A 24,040-nucleotide genomic window follows, 5' to 3' on the forward strand; every position below is an offset into this window, starting at 1 on the left:
GAAAACACGCGCTTTTACACGATCCACGAGGATAAACGAGTGGCAAGGATGTATAAGACCGCCTGTGTGCACGCGAGAATAAACTTGCATGCATAAATGCCACTTTTTCGACATTGTCATTCTTCAGCGTAACCAAATTATCAGCAACAGGTGACCACTAGAGTATCCTTGCAAAGTTTAAGCCTCGTATCGCGCAGTGATATTCATAATATAAAGTATATATCAGCCAACGAAAAGCTATAAGATATTTTTTTCATCAGAAATTCAAATCGATTAGTAAGGATTTTATTGTGGACTTTCTTGATAAATTCTTGACATTTCAAGTAAGATATTGGAGCTGTATTTTGAAATTGAGAATATAATCTTATTATTTATTTTTAATGTAAAGTTTAATTCGTTTTTTTTTATTTTTTTATTTTTAAGACAAAAATAAATATGGAAAATAAAAGTTTTTATTTCCTAAGTTTTTGTTGATAGAAAAATCGACTTTATATAATTTATAAATTCATCAATGGTGATTTTCTTAAGGAGAATTAAATCCATGTAAATTGTAAATTACTATCTGTGACAATATTGTTAAATAAATTGCGTTTATTTGCAGCGTTGCATATTACAACAGAACGCAGATTGCGAGATTCAGCTATTTCTGCGGCGTAATGCACATGTTAATTAAAACAAATGGCCACGAAGCGACATTCGAATTTTATATACTGTTACGCAATAAATATGGAATGACCGGTCAATGAGCCTGCGCGCATGTATGTATTAATCAGCAAAATTTGCAGAGAGAGGAAGGGCACGCGGAAGCTTAGGTTTCACTCCAACTGCACTTTGCTTGCGAGTGAACTGGTCGTAAAACGTCGATATGCAGTTTTAGAGCAGACTACACACGGCCAAATGCACTTTCGTCTGTACCGGTGCATCTACTTTATTCGCGCGAAAGCGAAACCAGTTCTTCGCACGAGCGTCGCAAAAGGGAATCAAACAAGTAACGTACATCGTAACTTTCTGTTTATCAACTTGATTGATTATAATATTTCGTGATTATTCCCTATAATAAAAGATATGTAAATATTTTTTAATTTCATAAAATTTATAAGAATTGAATTAAAGTAATTTTGATTTTCTCAAAATTATTGTATATATTCACACATTTATAAAATTATACTTGTAATCCATCTACCGTGCCTCTCTTCTCTTTTTCTCTCTTTCTCTTTCAAAGACTTGTAGTTTGCTTGCCGTATAAAATTCACGATAAAAATGTTAGAAAACGTTAAAGCGGTACTTTGTTATTTATTCGCATTACTGGTCGACTACTATTTTTGCGATGCCGGGCCAACAACGCTATCCGTATTATTTGTTATTCATATTACAACTACGATTTAACTGCGTTCTTTGCTAGCCGCGGACGTGCAAGTCTTAAAGTGTCTTAAAGATAATGTCTTGTGGAATACCAGCGCCGCCAGATACAAAGATACCAATAGAGTTCATTACGGTTTAATGTTTAATACATCGTTTTGTCATCGGTCATCAATGCAACCACAAATTGTGCATAGAAAATTTTCACAGTTTTCCAGAATATTTTAGAATTAACGAATAATATTCTTTGGGAAATTGATATTTTTCATAAAAAAAATATTATCGACAAAAAATTCATGAATAATTATTATTTATACTTTCAATTACTATATTGACTTAAAAATATATTTAACAAATATTTTTATTCAATATTTTATATTCAGTATTTTATAAGCCTATTATATTAACATGTTTATATTAAAAAAAAAAAAAAAAAAAAAAAAACTTCTTTAGTATATTAACGACCACCCTATATACGTAACATAAATATTTCGCATTCGACGCGATTATACTCGCAGCATACGTTCGATCGACAATTACTGAATTTACGTAACTCGGCAGCTCGCAGCGCCCGGGCACAATTTATTATCACGCGAGAAGCTCCCGTTGACATTGCGCAATGCATGTGCGACTCCAAAACCTGATTTTCCTGTTAAGACGACCGCAAAGCGGCTTACGATAGAACTGGACTCTGTCGTCGTCGTCATTTAAAATCGCCATCACGTAGCGTAACATCGGTAGGGAACATATAAAAAAACAAGTAAATAAAAAGAAACAGTTTTTCGAGCACCATCTTGCAAATATATAAATCACTGACTGTCCCAATGTTACTTGATCCCATTTCTGACACTTTCTCAATTATCGAATAAAAAACGAGAATTCTTATATACAATTATTTTCCCTAATTTATCAAAGAGATGTAAAAAATTTGGTTTTATTGAACATTTCATTCCATTATTCTTGAGTTGGTCTATTATTTCTCAATTTCAATGCTCTAATAATTTCGTGAAATAAAAGTCTTTTGTCCATAAAGTTTGAAAGTGTCATGACAGCAGTTTTATTTTTCCGGCACTACCTTCGCTTACAACAATTTGTTCTTCATGGCTGATTCTCTAGCTTGTTAACAATCGCCGCGCAAATGTGGCTACAGTGTATCGATATCGCTGGAAAGCAACGTAATTGCCGAGTAATTGCACAGCAATTGTAACACCAACATGCTTTGCTACTTCGCTAGAAATAGCGCGCGCGCGCGCGCGCGAAACCGATACGTGATGTGCCTCGAAGCGATACCGCGAAATAGACATATCGCAAAATATCGCTAAAAGTTACAACGAATCCGCTAAAAGTCACAACAGATCCATTTATAAAACTATACCACATTAGACACGAATATACAACTACCAATTTAACACGAGTCAGTTACAATTGAGATTGAGATTAAAGTCTGCAATTGTTTTTGTTCGTCATATTACTAATGTATGTTTTTATACGCGCACACAACGTCGAGAAAACGATGCATAGAATTACTTAAACAGAAGTCGCGCAAAGAAAAAGAAAGGTAGAGAGAGAGAGGGAAAGAGAATGTTCCTTGTGCTTCTCTCGCGACGGTCGCTACGCTCCATTAATTTTATTACAGAGTCCGGAGAACGCGAAATCTCATAGCGACCAATGTAGAAGAAACGTAGGAGTTTTCCTTTCCTTACAACGAACCTGTCGTCTCTTTCCTTTCCTCCTTCTCCTTCTCCTCCACACACGAGGAAATAATATCAAATCACACGCGATACGTCGCGTGACCGGATTTGCGACTGAACGGAAATCGTCCCGATGTCGCTTAAATTTTAAGGCAAACTACTCAGACGTGATAACTCACCGCCGGATAATAATGCAACAATGCTGGCGTAACGAGATATCGCGGATTATTATAGCATATAAATGTTCAATATTCTCACATGTAAAGCGCGCTTTTGTCTCGATAACTTACAATTTTTCCTATCGATACGCCGACGCGCAGATTTTTTCTTCTACTGCATAATGATATACAAACACACAGTGCGATGAACTATCTCGAGTATCGTTTTAAGCGCATCTACCCTTCTCGCGATTTTATATAAAATGTAAAAAAATGTGATTATATATTAGGAAATTATCTATATAAAAATTAACCGATTATATATTAGAAAATTATAAAGTATAATATATAAAATATAAAATTATAAATTAAATAAAAAAAATCTCCTTATAAATGTGATTAAGCTTGAAAAAGTTAATTTGGCGTGAAATGATGCGTTCGATCGTGGAAGAAATGAAAGAGTTGCGATTATGCAGCGAAGATGGAGTGCGGCTTTAGCATAAACGCGCTCGCATTTACATTTATTTTGACGGCATACCGATGACGAGCCGATACACGAGGCGATGATACGCCCGCATTAATGGACCGATATCGACGTAAGTATCGCCACTGATTGCTACACGTATCCCGTGGTAGCCGATGCTTATCACTTACCAACCAGCGACGGCGGCAGGTGCATAGGTTCGTTTTATCGCGAACGTACTCGGCTAAGCGTATCACACACACACGGTGCGTTCGCGGCGTAATACGCATGCAAATCACGTCGCGTAGATAAAAAGTCATATAATCGATATTGATGGACACGCGTCCAGCCGCGCCTCGTCATCATTCATAGTCTCCGCGTAACGCGATATTGACATGTCCGTTGATCTACGATATATTCCACAACAATATAGATGTAAATCGTCCGTCGAAATGCGCCAGATATTAAGTTTATGACCGACCAGCATATTTTACAGAGTAAATACTTCGAGAAAAACGTTCTGCACAGAATTTACAATTTTAAGTAATCTTAAGCCATCGAATTTATTATTTAATCCCTCTTAAGATGCGAACATTTCCTTTTTATTTCTTGACCAAATATTCTATTTATTGTTTTTACTTGTTTGCTTAAGTTGCTCGTTTTTTCTCCGTTTTTTTCGTATAATTTTTCTACGAAATTATGTTTACGTAAACATCTATTCACATCAAAATAACGTTAAAGCTGTAATGCTTTAACGAATAATGGCGTATCTTTGATCTCACATGTGATTAAAACCCTAAGCTTTAGCCGGAAACACTATCATGGAATCAATTCTGCAATTTCTATCCGTTTAACGTTGCACGTGCAAATAAAGCACTCTCCATAATAGGTTCTCAGTGATGCCTACCGGAAGCCAGGATTATTAGAAGATGCAGAATAGAAGCAAGAAATCCTCCCTTTTTCTCTGTCTCTCCCTCACCCTTTCTCTCTCTCTCTCTCTCTCTCTCTCTCTCTCTCTCTCTGTCTTCCTCTGACGAGCGCGTGATCTATGATGGTTCATCGTGGAAACGTAGATTAATGGATCTCGTTGATAAGCACGCAACGTATGTGCAATCCGCAAAATCGAGAACTTGCACCTTCCGTTTCACCCTCCAACCGTCTTATCGTATTTGTGTTGCTCGTTATGTTTCATTATATACGCTTCTTGCGAACGATACGTCGAACGAATCGCTGGCTCGCTACATAGTAAAAGTATAGTAGAAACGTATAGTAATGGCAAGTAAAAGGGATTGGAGAGTACGGGATTAAAGGGCTGAAAAAAGATACAGTGACTGGGCATAAGCGAGTAAGCGTCGCTTCCTGGTGACCGGAAGGGTTAACGGAATGAGTCTCAAAGTACGAGTGAGTCAGCAGGCGAGTGCTTAATTCAAGATCTGATTCACCGTCCAATCTAACTCGACTTACGGCGACTATTATACGTTTCTTAATTCATGATCTTAATTTTAAAGACAGATTCTGTGCGCAAGCGTGTCTTGAACGAAATTAATTTAGCAGGGAAAAGATAGTAAATTAAATTTTTATTATATACAGATTTAAAAAAGAAGGCAATAATATGTACGTACAATTGTGGTATAGTTAAAAAATTTATTAAAGTTATTAAATTAAAGTCAATAAAGGGAAAATTTGCTTAATTAAAAGATACAATGTAGATCTCTCTCTCTCTCTCTCTCTCTCTCTCTCTCTCTCTCTCTCTCTCTCTCTCTCTCTCTCTCTCTCTCTCCCTCTCTCTCTCTCTCTCTCTATCTATCTATCTATCTTTCTCTGGTAGTTTTACTAAAGTTTTATCCATCTTGTTCAAGTGTTTGTGAACCGTTTCAGGGAGGAACTGGAAAGTCGTTAACTGCAAGATGGAATATGGATGCAAGAGATATTTATAGATACTGGCTGTTTACTAGCCTGTGTATTTACATTTCCTGCAAACTACGAGAATAGACGGACTCTAGTATTTTCAGTATTACTAGATTTATAGCTTGTAACACCATTATAGATTTCTCTACGAAAGCTTTTTCCTCGCTGTTACGCTCTTTTACATAATTTACAAATCAATTTTGTCGAATTCTACAATATTATTTATTTCAACTTTTATGCATCAATTTCTTTCTCTCCCAATTCGTCTATTATTTTACAGTATTTGATAAAATAAAAACTTGAGTTTTTTTTATTTAATTTATAAACCATAAAAAGATATAATTTATAATTATCATAAAATTCATAATTATTATTGAATAATATTATTGTTAATATCTGTTAATAAGTTTGGCTATATTTAATAGTATCTAAATTGAATGCTTAATTTTTTGTCCTTCTTATAAAATATAATATATTGAAATATAAAATACAATGTATACTTATGAATTCTAATCCAAAAATTATGCTTACATTTCTGTTGCATTCCGAAGGAAATCATTTATCATGGATTCTGAAAACAAGCGCGACGTAAATACGTTCCGGATATAGTTCGAAAAGAAAAAGCCCCACTATTCAAGCGCGTCACGATCGCGCAAAGATAGCACCGCGATAAAATATTCCATTCGTATATTTAAATGAGAGCATTCACACACGATGGCAGTAGGATGGGATAGGTCGGGTCAACGGAAAACCGGACTGAGTGGTGTGAATGCTCTCTCATTTAAATGTACAAACGGAATATTTTAGCAACTACTATCCTACTCATCCTGTCCTGCTTCAATAACGAAAATATTAGTGACGCAAAGACGAAATCGCGACTTATTCAGATAGGTATAATTGACGTCCTTCGCTCATACGCTGTCAAACAAGTTCTTTAATGAAATTTTACAGATAAATGTGGAACATGAATCCTCAATTTCTGCGAATAAATGTCAAAATGGAATTTTCAATATTCTCTTAGAATGTTATCTTTTTCTTTTGGAACTGTGCTGTCAGATATGACTATAATAATATGTGTATTATAATTTCACACGTACATATAACAATTTATTTCTCAAAAATCTATTTAAATCCAGAACTTTTTATAATTATTATTTGTTAATTATTTTGAGAAGAAATAAAATGAGGGAGAAAGAGAGAGGCGAGAAGTGTCTCATAAAATTTATCAAAATATAAAATATCCTATATCTTAATCAAAATTATAGTATGGAAATTGATTTCCCAAAAAATTTCAAGAAAAAATTAAATTTTAATAATACAACTTACATAATAAATTAAAAGTTTTTATAAGGACTCTTTTATGTTTTATTCTAAAGTTTTTCCCTCTCTTGTGGAAGATCAAAAGGGTGTGAATGCAATCTCCTCAGTCGAAGAATTCATCGTCTGTTAAAGCGGATTGGACGACTCGTCGTCGTCGGCTGCCATCGGCGATGAAACACGAAATTGCCGCTGAATGGAACGGTAATGAAACGAAGGTGATTGCGCGCGATACGCGACGAATACTACGGCGAGAATGGACGGCTACGGGTGGTGCAGTCGCGCACACCTGATAATGCGAGAGCGAGTGCATAGAACTGCAAGCGCGCGGCGCATAATGCGTTATCGCGCATATATAGCTCTCGCTTACTGTAATTTGCCCGCGCGAATTATTTACCAAGTGAGTCGGAATGTCGCGAACGGCACATTAACGACAGCACACAGAGTCAATATTGCTACACGATGCGTTTAGTAAAATGTTTATAAAAATGTAGCCTACTGCAATATATATATATATAATAAGACTTTATTTTACTTAAATATATATTTATTTATAATATTCCAATATTCCTTAAATTGAATAAATGAAAATGTCACTGATTAAAAAGAAGAATATTATATTATTATTTTAATATACAAAATTCTATAATTTTCAAAATTTATTCCTTTACTCGAATCTCTTTTTTTAATATAATGTTTTTCTTTTCGATTTTTATTTTATTATGGTTTAAATTATGCTTGTGGCAGAAAAAAGATAAAAGAACAATATTTCATTAAAGAATTAAAAGATTGAGAGATATTTAAAATACCTCACCGCTATTTCCCTGAAAATGAAATTTTTAATTTCGATGAGCGTTCTGTAGAAATTTCCCCTTTTTCTCCAATGAAATGTGTTTCCACTCGCGTGCTATAACGCGCAAAGAAACAGCCGCAGGGACGAATTCGAATTCCGCACGGGACGGTTTAGAGGCGGCGAGCACGTGTGGCGGGATCGAGAGGGGGAGAGGGATTAATTAAAGCAGAGTTTTTCGAGCAGCGGCGAAGAATTACAACGAGAAGAACGCCTGGGAGCTTTAGAGAAACGACGCGGCGTAAAGCTCAGTGCTTTACCGTGTCTGCCGGCGGTGTTAGCGGCAGACGAGAAAGTTGTACGTACTTGGTCGGCATGAGGAAGTAAATCATGGCGTTTACGTTACTGCGATACTTTTCACGAATTTTTCAACGTCAAAAATTTAAAACCGCCGCGAGACGAACTTAATTAATAAAGAAACGCCATCAAATAATTTTTATTTCCTACATTTGTACGCGCGTGTGTTTTTCTTTTATGATTAGCATTTAATAAAATTGATGATAAAAATTTATATCATTTTTGATATTTTTTTACATTCATGTTCTTTAACATAATTTTAACGTTGTTTAAATATTTCTAAATATAATTTTGCCGGTTGATATTAAATACCATACATTACATCGCAATTCCTAGTCGTTATTAAATGCTGCACGATCGACGTATGTAGACATTGTTCGATAGAGCCAGTCGATATATATCGTGGCGCGAATAATAAATAACCTATCTATCTACGCCGCGCATTTAACATTTTTCGCGTGCACGCTCGTCTGAATAAAACATGAACCGAGGCATTAGCGTACTTAAAGTATAATGCTTTCTCGCCGACGAGCGAGCGAGTAGTCACAGATGGAAAGCCAACGATATAAAGCAGCAGACGGAGTGCGTCTACCTCGTGTGGCGTAAAGCGACGTTTCGTTAAATCGACCGACAGAGATCTAGAATCGTGACGCGAGAGATCGACGCCAAGTCGAACGCGAGTTAGCATAAACCTTTCCCGATGCAGTCCCGTCACGATTTGCATCGAGCCCAGATGTCTGATTTCAGATAATTCCGCCCGAAATCCGATCCAAAGCGGATAAGTCGATTTGCGCGGCGAGCGTCGCGAATCTTTAACCGCGCGCCAGACAATTCGCGTCTCCGCGAATATCGAGATAAAAGCCCGTTTAAGAATGAGAGAGAGAGAGAGAGAGAGAGAGAGAGAAGCTTGTAATAAATTCGACCGACGATTTGTTAAGAGCTGTCGCTTCTCTCTCTGTTTCGTTTCTCTAACCTTGGTAAAATCTGATAAATGCGGCGAGCAACCACAACAAATTAATAAGATCCACCGTAGTTCGTGCGTCCAACGAAGCTCGCGGCCATAAATCTGTCTCTCTATGCACGTGTATCAAGCGTGAAGACAAAGAATTAAACCCTCAGCGTCGACGATGGCACGCGCCTCGAATAAAGTAGTACACGCTCGTGCGGTTGAAATAATACAACATTTACCTTACGTCCAGAAATTTTGCGACTGCTCATAAAATACGAATAAAAGACAGCAAATATTTTCTGTGCCCGTCCAGTTCCGAAATGAAAAGTTTACTCACGGCATATTATATCTTCCCTTTCGTTGATTCGTTACAAGGTATAATTAACTAATAAACTTTTAAATATTTAATTTATGGAAAAATAATAATTGAAATAATTCTGTCAAATCGAGATAGCACAAAATGTATATAAAATGTGCTAAAACTATGCCATCCAAATTTATACTGTATAATTTTGCCCTAAGAGGATTTATTGTATTTATTACTTTATTTAGCCTTCATATTACAGTAGTGTTTTATAAAGAAATGAACTCTAAAAAGCCACATTTGAATACGTAATATTATACTTGAGGAATTATTTATGTTCTCTTCAGACTTGTGCTTGTGTGCATGTGTGCTCAAAACCTTCCATTTTTTGATATAGTTTATTCGATGTCGGAATCGCGTTTTCTATAATCCGTCCAATGAATCATCAGCGAGAAAAAGCATTCACGATTATTTGTAAAGCAGAGTATGACATGGATACGAAACAGAAGTATCACAAAGGAATACGAGATAATATTGTAGTAGTTATGCAACGCGCGGCTTTTCGCAATAGCGTTACCTTTTCTTACCTCGAAACAAAGATTTCATTGTCTCGAGAATCCGCCGTTATTGCATCAATATGCAATCATCGTTCGCTTAATCAATCCCAATGAAAGGCGAGTATTGTCGGGGAAGCCAACGCGATGCAAACGTGCTTCATTTGTCGCTCATATCTCACAGAGAACGGACAAGCCATTTCTCAAAATTAATTCCTCGAGTCATCCCTTATTGACCTTAAAACTTCAAACTGTCCGATGCAATCATTAAAATATGGCCAACATTCTCCGATGTATCTCTACATTCAAAATCTCGAAACGCGTAAATCTAAAACTTTAATTCTTCAGAAAAAATATACTAAAATTCAAAATCATGTAAAAATGTGTCATTTTAGATAAATAAATATAAATAAAATTTTTTTTTCTCTTTTTCTTACAAGAAAAAGAATGTATTTCTAAAATAACAAACTATTCAATTTTGACAAAATGTATTATAAAATGCTTTTATAAAATTGTAGCTTGTATAAAAGTGCTTGTACAAAATTTATTTTAATGTCACGTTTTATTCTTTTATTTGTTCACATTGTATTTCTGAATTATTTTCACAAAATCTTTTATGATTTATTTATTTTATAGTATACAAACTTTGTTTTCTTAATATACAAACACATACATATACACATACATATAAATGTGTATACAATACATACGGTGTATGTGTATAATAATAAAATGAATATGTCAAATTAATAATACATAAAATTAGATTTTACTTCTGCTTTGGCTTCAACAAATTTACTCTGCCAATAATATTAACATTATAACATCAATAATATCGCTAAAAGAAAAGTCCCGTTATAAATATAAAATATCACAATTAGGTTCTCGACTTGATAAGCCAGGCAATATTTTCATTATTATCCGAAGCGAGTAACACCGTTCCAAGGACAACGTCAGTTAATAAAACACACAGGTAGAATTTCCAAAGAAGAAGACGACACTCACAAGCAAGTTGCGAGCCTTGGTCGGGAAAAAAATTACGACGGGAAGAAGAAGAAAAAGAAAATGATGAAGACGAAGAGCCGGCGTGCGATAACCGGCCGTTGCGACATAAAAGTGTCTCATGTTATCGCCAGAGAAAAGCCGAAGAAGGATGTGGCGAGTTGGGCAAACGAGTGCAACGAGTTTGTGCACGCGTCAGATGCAACGCGATGCAGCAGCTGAAGTGCGTGAATTTACGCGCGCGTGCCCGAACGGATGCATGCGAGATTGTAAGAACACGTGATTTGATGTCAAAAGCTTCTTTTTTTGTTTTTTTTTTTTTAATCTTGAAAGCGACTTCGGATAACAAGACGAAAATTCACACGCACAGTTGATAAAAATTTTCAATCTCTCGCGCACTCCTCGATCGACGCTGCTAATCGATTGCAGAAAATTTCAAATTTTCGCGTTGTGAACGTATAAAAAAATAAAATAAAACGTCGACGTTGTGACATTATGTATTCATAAATTTAATATCGCATATGGTGATAAAATTTCTGTAAAAAAAACATGCTTTTTTCGTGAAAACTCGCTTTGCTGCTTTTTGCTTAATTGAGTTTACCTATCAATTTTTTGGCGCCTGGTAAGCAAAGACTTCGCTCACGTTGCCGTTTTCATCGAAAATATTGTCTCTCCTTCCTTTATTATGTACAGGGTACTCTGAATTTATGAGGATGTAGTGCTGAAATTCAATTATGTACAATGTGTTTCGGTCTCGAGAGCGATCGAATCGGGAAAGTAACATCCTCGTAATCCTCAAGGGCTATAATCGGGCAGCTTTGGATCGTTACCCTTGTTTATACTTCACGCAGGCATAATGGCTGCTTTTAATGTTCTCGGAAAAATCTATGGCGATGACGACGATACGGAGAAGGAGGAGGCATAATGGCCTAGATGATGAATGATAATTTGCATTCAAATTGCGTCGAGGCCATTCAGGGAACCGACATAGTAACACAAAGTCGACGTATTTGCGAATAAAGATACGCGAATGATTATACAGCACATGCTCTAGAGATTCATATTTCAATTTTAATAGAGCAGATAATTTGTCAAACCTGAAATTGTGTAATATGTTTTCTAAGAACCACCACACGTGTTACAATTTCTATATTCAGCTTTAAACAGTTTAAAGCTTTATAAACTCTTGGCAAAATTATATCAACACATCGTATTAAAATTCTGAAAAATTAAAAGCCTATATCCTAGCGCACATACACACACACACACACACACACACACACACACATATCTTTCTAATAAATCTCTCTCTCGCTCTACGATCTTGGTCTTTCGTTTTATTTACGAGCTCCTTTCCCAAAGTCGGCGCAACTTTCGCTCGTTGCCGTTGCTAAATGAGCCGCACTTGCCAAGGTTGGGCCAATAATCCACTGCAACGCGCCCATGCGTCTAAAGTCGTGGCGCGACCTCAAGCGTTTTAATTAGCTCGCTGATATATCCCTTCACTTTCCTCACCCTCCTCGTTCATTTAACTTCATCTCGCGTTCTTTCACAGACGATTATGTTCGCGCAATAGCTAGTTGTAAGTGACGTATCGACTTGTCAAAATCGAAAACTTTGAGGTAAAATCGCAAAAAAAAAAAGAAAAAAAAAAAAAAAAGAAATTTTTACGTTTCTATTTCTAATCTTATTTTTAAATTAATTTTTAGTAAACGTTTATTCAGATTTTGTTAAATAATTAATTGATAAAAAATATAAAAAAAAGCTTGTACAAATTTGATAAGCATACAATAACTTTTTACTGCAAATAAAAAATTGTGCAAAACAGTTAATGGGCTCTCATTAAATTTTCGCTGCGGGAAAATCGATTTAACATTCATCAGGGGATTTAACAGTAGGACAGTAGGAACGATAGGCATTCTGTATATACGTTCTATATACACGTATATCTCATGATAACATTAAACTGTACAGGCAGCATCCCGATAATGTGACTTGTTAGTTCCTGCAACGGCAAACAATGCGCTCTGAGTGGATTGGTAATCTGGAGATCGTCGGGTAAACGAGATGAATATCAGCCACTCTCGGCGCGCATTGTGTAATGGCATTGCACCGCTTATGCTAAACAGACACGAGCGGAATTAAAATTTGATCAAATGGGAGTAGTCGCATTTACGATTGTGCCTCCGTTCCGCTCCGCTCCGCTCCGCTCCACGTGGCATTACGGACATTTCCCACGATATTGCCCCGCTGCGAGTTCCTCAATGATTTCGACAGAATCGAGTATCGCGTGGTGTCTCTCGCTTGAAAATCCGCGCCCCGATTAATCCCTTCGAATCGTGCGCTATTCATTTTCGCGTTATCTCGTTTTGTAGCAGAAATGAACGTTTGGAAATATTTGTTTGCGCAAGTTTACATCGATCTGAAAGCACTCATCAAAGTTGATTGATTATACCGTGTCCTAGAATTGGCAAAAAGCAAATACGTATCGCTTCTCCTCACCTTTCCTCCTCCTCCCCCCCTCCCCCCTTCCCTCTCTCCCTCTCACTCTTGTGAAATTCGCAATTAATTTTTTGTCAACGAAAAGATAAATAAGTCTCTCCTTTAGAATTTTTTAAATTTCAATATTCAATCTTCTATCTCTCTTTCTCTCTTAATTAAATATTGTAAAATTTTTTGTTTAAAGAATAAAGTTTAAACTTAACGATAAATAATATATTTCATTCTTTTATCCTAAACTTCATTCTTTATTTTTCAAAAAAAAAAAAAAAAAAAAAAAAAAAATTTATTTAAAGAAAAAAACATATTCTTGATATAGCTTGTAATTCGAAAATTATGATTACTTTGATATTTTACCTAACACACATCGAATAACGCAATGTGTTTTAATGAAAAATTGAAAATCCATAAAAAAATCTATATACTCGAAGCGAAAAAAGTAAAGTACATGTGCAACATAAAAAAAGACTCTTAGGAAATAAAACATGGAGCAGTTATAAAATGCGAAAAAGAACAATTTTATTACTTCGATAGCCATGCCACCTTTGAATCGATTATATCGCCATCGTTCGACACACACAGAAAAGAGAATAGATATGCATCGGTGCATATAAAAGTGATATACGATAGAGTATCTCCAGTAATAAAACAGCGAGGAGCTTCGGCACATAAAAGCACTCGGTATATTCGTGTGCGTATGCGCGTACGTGTGTATTTGGCGTATGTGTATTACGCGTATATTTTATTTTTCACGATCTATCTACAGAAGCAGAGGAAACGATTAACACGCCGAAGAAGCTCGGAGATGCGCGAGTATAACGTGCCGTCGATGCTTGCCGGAAATTGCGAAGCGATGACGGCTTTACGTTTCGTTTGTCTACCATACACTGTCTACAGCGCATATTTCGAGATGTGCATTCCAGGCATGTAATCGGACCGCGTTTTATCCGCGCCTTCAACGAGGGAGGCGTATTAAAAACATTCAGTCGATTTTCTCAGCTCTGTCCGTTACATTCCGGGCGCAGATATCGCGAAAGGCTGTCACGGGAATAGCGGAAAGAACGAGTCGCGACTCTGCGGAAAAGTGACACGTGATATGCTTATCGCACATCGATTCCATCGTCGACGAGTTGCCATAAGTTTCTCCAATCAAAAAAGTTATATCGTGCATCGCATTTTAACGGAGAAAAAAAATAATAATAAGACTTGCGCGCAAAAAGAAAAATTCGTAATGAACATCCGTAATTTTCTCGTGACATTACTTGCGATATTTTTTATTCAATCTAAAAGAAGGTACATAACTTTTCAGGTAGAAAATTCAAGACATTTTAATATATAACTTTTTTAATTTCTATCGCGCTATTATTAAGTTCTGTAGAGAGATTTTTGTAGGTATTAGAAACAATGAACGATTCTATCGCAAAATATTGATGAATTCGTTACTCGGTGATTCATCGTTTTCGAATCGCCCGATTATAAATGACTCCGCTACCTTCGGCGCATTTTTTTTTTTTTTTTTTTTTTTTTTTTTTTCAAGCCCACTGAATTACGAGATGTGCGATCATAAATTCCTACATAAAATATCTCGCGCGCAAGTAGCATTTCAAAGAACACACCGATGAGAAACTAATAGGCAGTCGGCGCGGCGTGCGGATTCAATCGTTTCGAAGTTACCGCGCGGAAAGCTACATCGGATAAGGAACACAGTCTCCCTTGCTCTTTCTCTCTCTCTCTCTTTCTCGACGGGACGAGAATGTAATCGATGGGTTACAAGGAGCATAAGCCGCAAGTCACGGGCGTCTATATGCGCTATGCGCACAAAAGGGAAATAAACGCCGATTCGCGATATCGGAAAGGAATTAAGAGACCGCGGAGAGAGAGATATCGACGATCATAAAATCTGCGCGCAGCCGTCGTTAATTTCGCGTTGCTACCTTGCGTTAAGGAAGATATATTTCCACGAGTACGGGTAGAAAACTGTAAATTCAACCCTACGGGTATTCCGGTATGACCACTCGTATGGTGTAATACAGAGAGAGAGAGAGAGAGAGAGAGAGGCAAGACATCGCTAAATTGCGAGGAGACAGAGAGCCGCGTAAGAAGGACTTTGCACCACCGACAATGGTGGCGATTAATGTGCAAAGAGTTGCGTAACGCGACTACCATCGCGGTGGGAAAAGCAGCGCGGAAGTGTTGAGTGAGTATAATCCCTGTTGATAACCATTGAGGAATCGCGAGAAGATAACGGTAGGACGTAGGGGAGCGAACCGCGACAAAAGGCAGACGAGAATGAATTTTATGGCGCTTGCAACAATGTCGAGGATATATTATGATCAGCTAAGCATGACGTATGCGTCAAATGTTTCACTGTGTATTATGCTAATGTCTGGATTTTATTGATATACTAGAAAAACGATAAAATAGTATCGTGAGAATAACACGTCCAGCATTAGTTACGTAACGTATATACGAATATTTTTTATAATCTTATTCTTTTTTTAAAGAGATTATAATGTTTGCGAGTAGAAAAAAAAATCGTAATTATATATTTTTTTTTTAACACGAATTAAAGACAATTTAAAAGAGAAACCAACTTTTATATTATCAACAAAATTACTGTATCTATTCAAAAAAAAAAAAAAATTGCAAATTATCGGCAAATTTAAAAACATTGCTATTGCATACTTTAATACACTTCCGATCAAGTACGGATGACAAGAGTCAACGTAAACTCGACGGATTTCACAAGCGTTTGCTGACCGCCGCACCGGGTATACGATTACGCGTCGACGTTTGAAGTGACCGGAAGCAACGGTGGTGACTCCGTTTGTTTCTCCGACGCGATGATTTACGTGTAACGTGTCACCGGCAGAGCTAGGTGACAGGAATGCCATATGCGAGGTAACATGATAACCCCGGCGGCATAAGTGCGACGCGATGTCAACAACGAGCGGCCGACAACTCGACGCGGCTCACCTGATAACGTTTCGCTACCATTAGTTTAACGCGAGCTATAATAACATTGCGCATCATCGTACACGCTCGTAAACTGTACAAACTGGATTCTCTGACTTCCAATAATGCTCGCCTACGTAATATCAGTCGTATAAAGTTGATCTACTCCCAATCATGCTATGTTCGATAATTGTTAACGCGGTTTGTTTGCGGTATTTCGTTCTGGATATATGATAATTAAAATTTTTAATAAGGAAAATTAAACACGTATATGAAAACTAGTTGACTCTCTAAAAAATCTATTTCCTCGAAAAATTCCAATTTGCGATTCTATACTTAATTAGAATATGTATTATTCCGTTTAAATAATTATTGTGTAAAAATAGTTATAATAAAATGTTTTATTGCAAGGAGACCAACTTTCAAGATAATCATCCATCTCTGCTTATACTGTCACAAATATATATATAAAAAATAAAACAATAAAAATAAACTCTTGAAAGAGAATCTATTCCTTTAGAATTTTGGATTAATTTGAATGCGTTTTGATTTCAACAGATCTTACCTATACAATTCAAATATCGATCTATAAACCAGAACATTCTCAAGTTGTTTTCCGCATTGGAATCAGAATGAAATGAAATAATATCTTAAGCTGCTTAATTCCAAATATGCGATTTCTCAGCGGTTTGTACGCCCAATATAGAGAGCACTAAACGAACGCTCTAACCTACTTTTACCCACAATTATAACAGGCTAAACACATTAAAGGTGCACTATCTCATTTTCGATAATACGCTAATGTAAGATATAGGTTTCGAGATAAACATTAAATACAGCCTTAGGCAAGACGGTAAACTATCTTTAATAAATTCCACTAAAAGATTAAATAGTAAATATATAAATTTATAAATTAGAAAGTATTTTTTAAAATAATCTTTTTATCCTGTTTCAACAGCCTTTTATAAGTTGATATAAAATTTTCTTGAGTGTATTTTAATTTGTTCTATACAGTAGAATAATAAAAATATTTTGACTTAACACGATTTACCGAAAAAGTGCAAAACATTTTTATTCACAGATGTATGCCAACTTGCAAACCTCTAGCTGTGCAACATTAATCGTGACCGATTTACTTAATTCGATCCACTTGATACTATCGGCGAGAATAATACGGTATCGGGGAATAAAACGAGAAATGGGACTTTCACGGCTGCATTGATAATGAATTGTTAAAAAACTTTTCGATGCTGTCTGTGTTAGACGAACCTTATTTTAACAAACCACATGAAACAACAGCATTTTGCTCTTCGAAAAGGTTAAAACTCGATACTTTTACACTGTACAGCAGGTTCATCGAAGGAATTTCGACGAGGGAACGCGACCGTTAAATTCGCGATTTATGCCAGCGGCGCGGTAGCAATAAATTCTACACAAAATCCCTAGGTAGAAGTTTCCCCCCTCGAGTAATAACATTTGCGAGGAGTCAGCGAGAAAACTGAAAATTACGATGCTTCTACACTTTTGCTCGAAACAATTAATTTATTTAACAGTATAATAAAAGCGTAATAGTGTAATTAGAATAATTACGAGATAATTAACAAATAATAATAACAATTCATGATAATTAAACAAATAAAATGTGTAACATTTTAATATAAGTAGAAATTAAGTAAATAATGAATGAATAATATTTAAAAATTGTTCAAGTGTATATTTTTCAGGGTATTTGCTCAAATCTTGTAAAAATATTCTCTGAAAATTCTCTGATTTTTCAGAGATTTTTGTTCAAAATTTCAAGTAAAGAGACATTTTTTTTTTAAATTTTTAATACAACTTTCTCTAAAATAAATTTTCTTATTACATATGTCTTTTTATGTTTTTTATTCATACGAAGGAAACAGAGCCTATTAAATTTGAAGTGCTAGATTTTTAAATGTACTAAAAAACTCCAGTCTGTAATTACTTTTAATTCCCCAAAGACAGTTCTATGCATAGAAATGATTAAAATATTTATTAAACAAATTAGATTGCCCAAGATACAAGTACCGAGATGAGACGCTGAACATATTTTGATTGTTCTATCGACTTTAAATGGGAATGGATGTTAATTTTTTGTCATTCTGCAATCACTTTTTCTGAACGTTGTATGCGTAAAAATTATTAGAATATTTATTAAAGAAATTAGATTAAGACACTGTATAAAATTTCACTTAAACCTCGTTTAAAGCTGAGAACACATCGAAGATGAGAGAATACATATTGAAATACGCTCAACGTCTCACTTTAATATTTATACATCCAGCGTCTCGAGCGATCTCTGATTTATATACTTAATATTCTAATAATTGATACGCACAGAATTTTTTGTCTAAACTAATAGCACTTTCAAGCGTCTAAAATCTGGCAATACTAAAAAGTCATCGAAGGACAAAGTGAGACGCAACGTGAACCTGGCGTCTCATAGTTTGTCCCGATTTTTTCCCGGGCCATTGTTTTAATAGTCGATACTATTTGTTTAATCTATATCGAGAATTCTAGAATTATTATTAAAAATAAGACCAAATAATTAACGAGTCTCCACGAGGTGAGACACCCAGCTTCACGCACTCAAATGCAATTGACAAAAAAAATTAATCGTAATTAAAATAAAATAATTATTATTCCGCGAATAATAAATTACCTTATATGTAATGAATTATCCGATTGCTCCCCGATGCCAGAGGCCTACTCAATTTCTCGTAACCCTTCGTTGATGCATCTTCAACAACATTCACAAAACACTCGCGCGACATTTTACACGACACTCTCGATTTCGATACGTATTACGTTTATTGATACACGAAATCTATGTCGGACTGATATCTTCCCGGTTACGTATCGCTGTACGAAAATAATAACCGCGTAAAATCACCGCGTAAAATCACCGCGTAAAATCAGCGCGTTTTATACGTACAAAAAATTCAGTGTTTATTTTGTCGCGAATTAATAGTCCGTCCTTCGTTCCCGATGTTCACTCTCCCCCTCCTGCGCAATCCGAATCACCGTTTCCGACGAATTCACGATTGTTAGACACGTCCCTTGATACTCGCGGGTATCCATCGACACTCCGATACTCCTCGAAAAATTCAAAATGCTACAGAATTCGCGACGTTCGTCGGTCAAGCGAATGACATATATGGGAACATGGCGACAAAACGCGACGCAGGATCGAAAGATCTTAAAAGTTGCGAAATCACCGCGAACGCCATCGATTGTGACAATGCGGAACAAATCTGTCTCGAGACTGCATGTTCTCTGAATCTTAATCACTCCCGATATACGCCATGTTTACTCAATAATTAACGAAAACGACGACACAGAGCAACTACGACCCGGTCCGACTCGACTCCAACTCGGCTCGACTCGACTCGGCTCGGCTCGGCTCAACTCGGCTCAGTTCGGCTCGACTCAACTTGGCCGGCTCAAGAAATCACGCGCGATATTTGTATTCAATAATAATATTATATATACAAATGTTATATAATATATATTATGTGTGTGTGTGTGTGTGTGTGTGTGTGTGTGTGTGTGTGTGTGTGTATCACACGAGTATTATATTTTACAAATATTGCAATTATTCAAATATTTTAATGCATAAACAAATAACATAATCAAACAATAAGACAAATACATAATTTATCATCTTTATAATATGTACATGTGAAAAGAATCATTAATGGCTTTATACATATGACTTTATGGCTATATTAAATATATATTTTCCATATGTGTATATACGAAATATATAAATGTATTGATACATGTATAAAGAAAATTCATTTGTAAAGACATTAATGTACATATGCATAATTAATTTATTATAAAAGTGTGTCTCATTTCGGTACTTGTAGGTCCAGCATCTCGGACAATTTAATTAAATTAATATTGTAATCATTTTTACGTTGAACTTTTTGTAGAACTATTAGAGTAGAATTTTCAAGCGCTTAAAATCTGGTCAAAAATCTTAAAACATTATTGGCGGACATAATAAGACGCAGCGTGGACTTGATGTTTCAATCCCGAGCCATCCTTTTTTGTAACAGTCAGAATTATTTAAGCTACCAAGAACTCTAGAAACGATTAAAAATAAAGCCAAAGCTCTGAATAATTAATAAGTTTCCACAAAGTAAGACACCAATTTTATACACGCGGCTGACTGTTTACAATGTAAGAGCGAAATTATTAAAAAGAAAACTTTTGAAAAAATTCCCCGAATTCCAATAAAATTCCATGACTTTTCCAGATACGAACAAAAAGTTCCTGAGAAATCCAGATTAGTTTTCTAGGGAGTAATCATCCTGTTTTTATGTTATAATAACTTTCTGATTTTTCAATAAATAAAATAGACGACAAGATCAGTCATTTGAAATTCAATTTTGATTAGAGACTGTGGTAAAGCGCAAAGCTGGAAAAAAGATTGCAATTTATGGTGTTCGAAGAAAGAACATTCGATGATTATTTTACGGCGGTTAAATATTTTCCTTTATGACCACTGCTTTAAGATCTACTTCAATTAAGTACCGTGCATTTATCGCTCTTATATAGTAATTGTCACTTGGTACCAGCGAGAAACCTTTTTGTCCGTATTTTGATTATACGAGCTGCCGCCCCGCGCGTAAATTTATCGTTCCGCATATTTATCGAAACTTGAACTATACGATTTATATATGTATGTATATATATATATATATATATATATATATATATATATATATATATATATATTTATTAGAATTAAATTTATTTTTAAATAATATGGATTACATAATCTCTAAAAAATATAAATTTCCAACGCGAGATATTGTTTGTGTGGTAAAGTACCTTTTTGCATCCCACGCGAGTAATAATTAAATAACGAATATTTATGATCCAAATATACATCAGCCGGCCAACACAGTAGTTTTATTCGAATAATTACTCAGATAAATAATGGATACCAATTATTCGCAAATAATGCTTGAAATGTTGAATGTATTGGATTCTGTACAGAATATTTTCCAAGCGTGAAAACACAAAAGTTATTTTTGTCTCTCTATATTATTAAAATTAATCGTTACTTATATAAAACAAACGTCGAATGTACAATAGTTCGACGAGAAATATCATCGATCATCACAGTGGAGATTAAAAACAATAAACTACGCTGACCAGCTTTATAAACGATACTCTAACATTCGATATCTTACAAATTATAAAGCACGTCATATATCCTCGAGCAATTGCTTCGTCCGCGCGGCGAGGACACTTTCGTTCTGTATTAATAGTCGTAATTAAGAGCGATCGTATAGGCGGAATACCGACAACAACGTCCTCTCCCAGGCACATTCTGCTCGTGATACACGCGACAAGGTCACGTATGCAAAGTTCAGGCCATTATGACGCTCGTATTCAGATGCAAATTGACTGGAAACGGCGCGGCTCTTAAAATATACTTAAGCGAACGCGTCGTTGTTGAGATACAGCTCTTCCCCCCCCCCCCCCCTCTCTCTCTCTCTCTCTCTCTCTCTCTCCGTCTTCTTTCGACAGCGAACGAGCGAAGAAGCACTAACGAGTGTAAAAGGTGCCAATGCGGCGATACAAAGTGTGTGTGATTATAAGGCCGAGGATGAAAAACAGCCGGCTTACGCGGCGGTGCAACCGTGGGTCGGCATTATGCCCTTGGCTTTTTTTCGCGAGCGTCTTAATGACAGGTCGCATAATTAGCGAGAAACTGCGCTAGTGCGTTACGAGATCCCGTACAATGAACCTTGAACAATTTTTCTCGGTATATATATATATGTGTGTGAGAATCTGTTTTCTCTTTTAGAAATAAATTCTATACAGAAAGAACATAATACAAATTCGAGAATATTAATTTTTTGACATACATAATTTATTTAATATAATAAAAAATTATTTAGTTGTATATTTCAAATTAGTTAAAATTGTTTTTGTTAAGTATATAAATATTTTTTAAAAAATGTTAAAAACATATTACTTAAGAAATATAAAAATGATAAAAGATAGAAAAATTAATGTAACCGAGTAGATATATACTTGAGGTAACGAGATATTTTATTGCGTTTAATAGTATATTATATTTAATAGGTGCTAAATAAAATAATTTTATTTCTTAAATAAATAAGCAATAAGTTAAGAATTTTATAATTTTCAGCCATTAATATGTAACATAAAGTCGAAATATACATGTGGCAATCGCTATGTGGTAATATCGTTTGAAATTATATATCCACATGATAAAATATTGATCGACTATCGGTGAATGTTGATAGCGAATTACACAGATGGTAAAGGAGATATAATTATATACTTGCCATGGAAATTGAAGTGTAAAATTCTTTCCGTTGACTTCACATTTTCGCGCGCAACCAATGATACAAATTATACATATCTTACGTAATCTTTTTCTTGCATTTCACTTTATGATATCAAATTTAGTCGATTTTAAAATCACACATTAAATTTGTAAAAACGTATTAGTTATATATAATACAACTTTTGTTTATCGTTACATGAAAAACAATATTAAACAATATTTTAATCCAAATTATCAAATCTAGCTCAGAGATACATGTAACCTGGAATTGATGATGTGTTTTCATTACGTTCTGCAGACGTGAAATAATGGATCGATAAATTAATTGGAATTGCTCTGAATTCGCGTATAAATTTAAATCGTATAAATATTATAGCTTCAGACTTCATCATCTTGTTTATTTAAATTTACGACATATTTGCATAAACGACTACATCTCTGGCTGCACGTAATAGAAAATACAAGTTGCAACTCTTACGCATCTTAATCTGAAATAATTCGATACGTGTCGTTTCCTTTCGATACACGCGTCCATTTTTTCACGATCCAACTCGAATTAACAGATGATGATATTTCAATGAATTTGTATTCGCCAGGCGAGAATTAACATCCGCAAATTGCAACAATCTCGTGATTAGCGTTTATAAACGTCGACACTGCGCTCGATCGATTCGTTCGATTGACTCCTCTCGCGGAAGGATCTATTGTAAAGATCGGCATACTAATTTCTGACTTTTTTTTTCTTTCTCTTTTTCTCCGATCAATCGTGATTGACGTGCTTAATTCGAACCGGTATAATGATTCATCCCAGGTAACGGCGCGCGCGATAAGACAGAGAGATTATGTTGCACATATGTATATACGCAGGCACATACTGGTTAATTCAATCGACACAGCATGCCGCAGGCTGTTAGGCAATGCGTCGACCAGCTAATGAAGTGTCATTGATTACGAACATTCATTTCGGCACGAGGCGAGAGACCCTGAGCCTGACCGCAAGCGTGACCTGAATCCGCTTACGACCATCTCTCATCTCCGAGTCAGAAATCTAGAATAGCTATTTCCAACAGTAATTCCGTGCATAAAGAATATTATAACAGAAAAATGAAATAAAATAATCAAATAATAAATATAAAGGAACGCTTAAATAAGAAATAAGTTAGAAAAGCAATATATATATTTTTTTTTCGCGTCTCTTTTCTAATTCTTTCGTTCTTCTTACTAAATTTTTTTCTTTCAATAAAATTTTTTAATACAAAAATATTCAACAGTATAGCGGACTCTTTGACCCTTAAAATCAAGAATACGCTACAATTGCAATAAGCAAACGGCAACAATCAAGTTTACAACAAGAAATTGATGACGAAAAGGGGTGC

The 24,040-nt window shown here is 35.4% G+C and overlaps 1 protein-coding gene across 7 annotated transcripts in view; it reads right to left on the minus strand.

Annotated features, from left to right (window-relative positions):
- LOC140675391 (CCR4-NOT transcription complex subunit 6-like) overlaps positions 1 to 24,040 on the minus strand; it is a 431,843-nt gene that overhangs the window by 329,416 nt on the left and 78,387 nt on the right. The gene's annotated exons all lie outside the window — the stretch shown is intronic.

This window comes from Anoplolepis gracilipes, chromosome 17 (assembly GCF_047496725.1).
Source record: "Anoplolepis gracilipes chromosome 17, ASM4749672v1, whole genome shotgun sequence".
Classification (NCBI taxonomy): domain Eukaryota; kingdom Metazoa; phylum Arthropoda; class Insecta; order Hymenoptera; family Formicidae; genus Anoplolepis; species Anoplolepis gracilipes.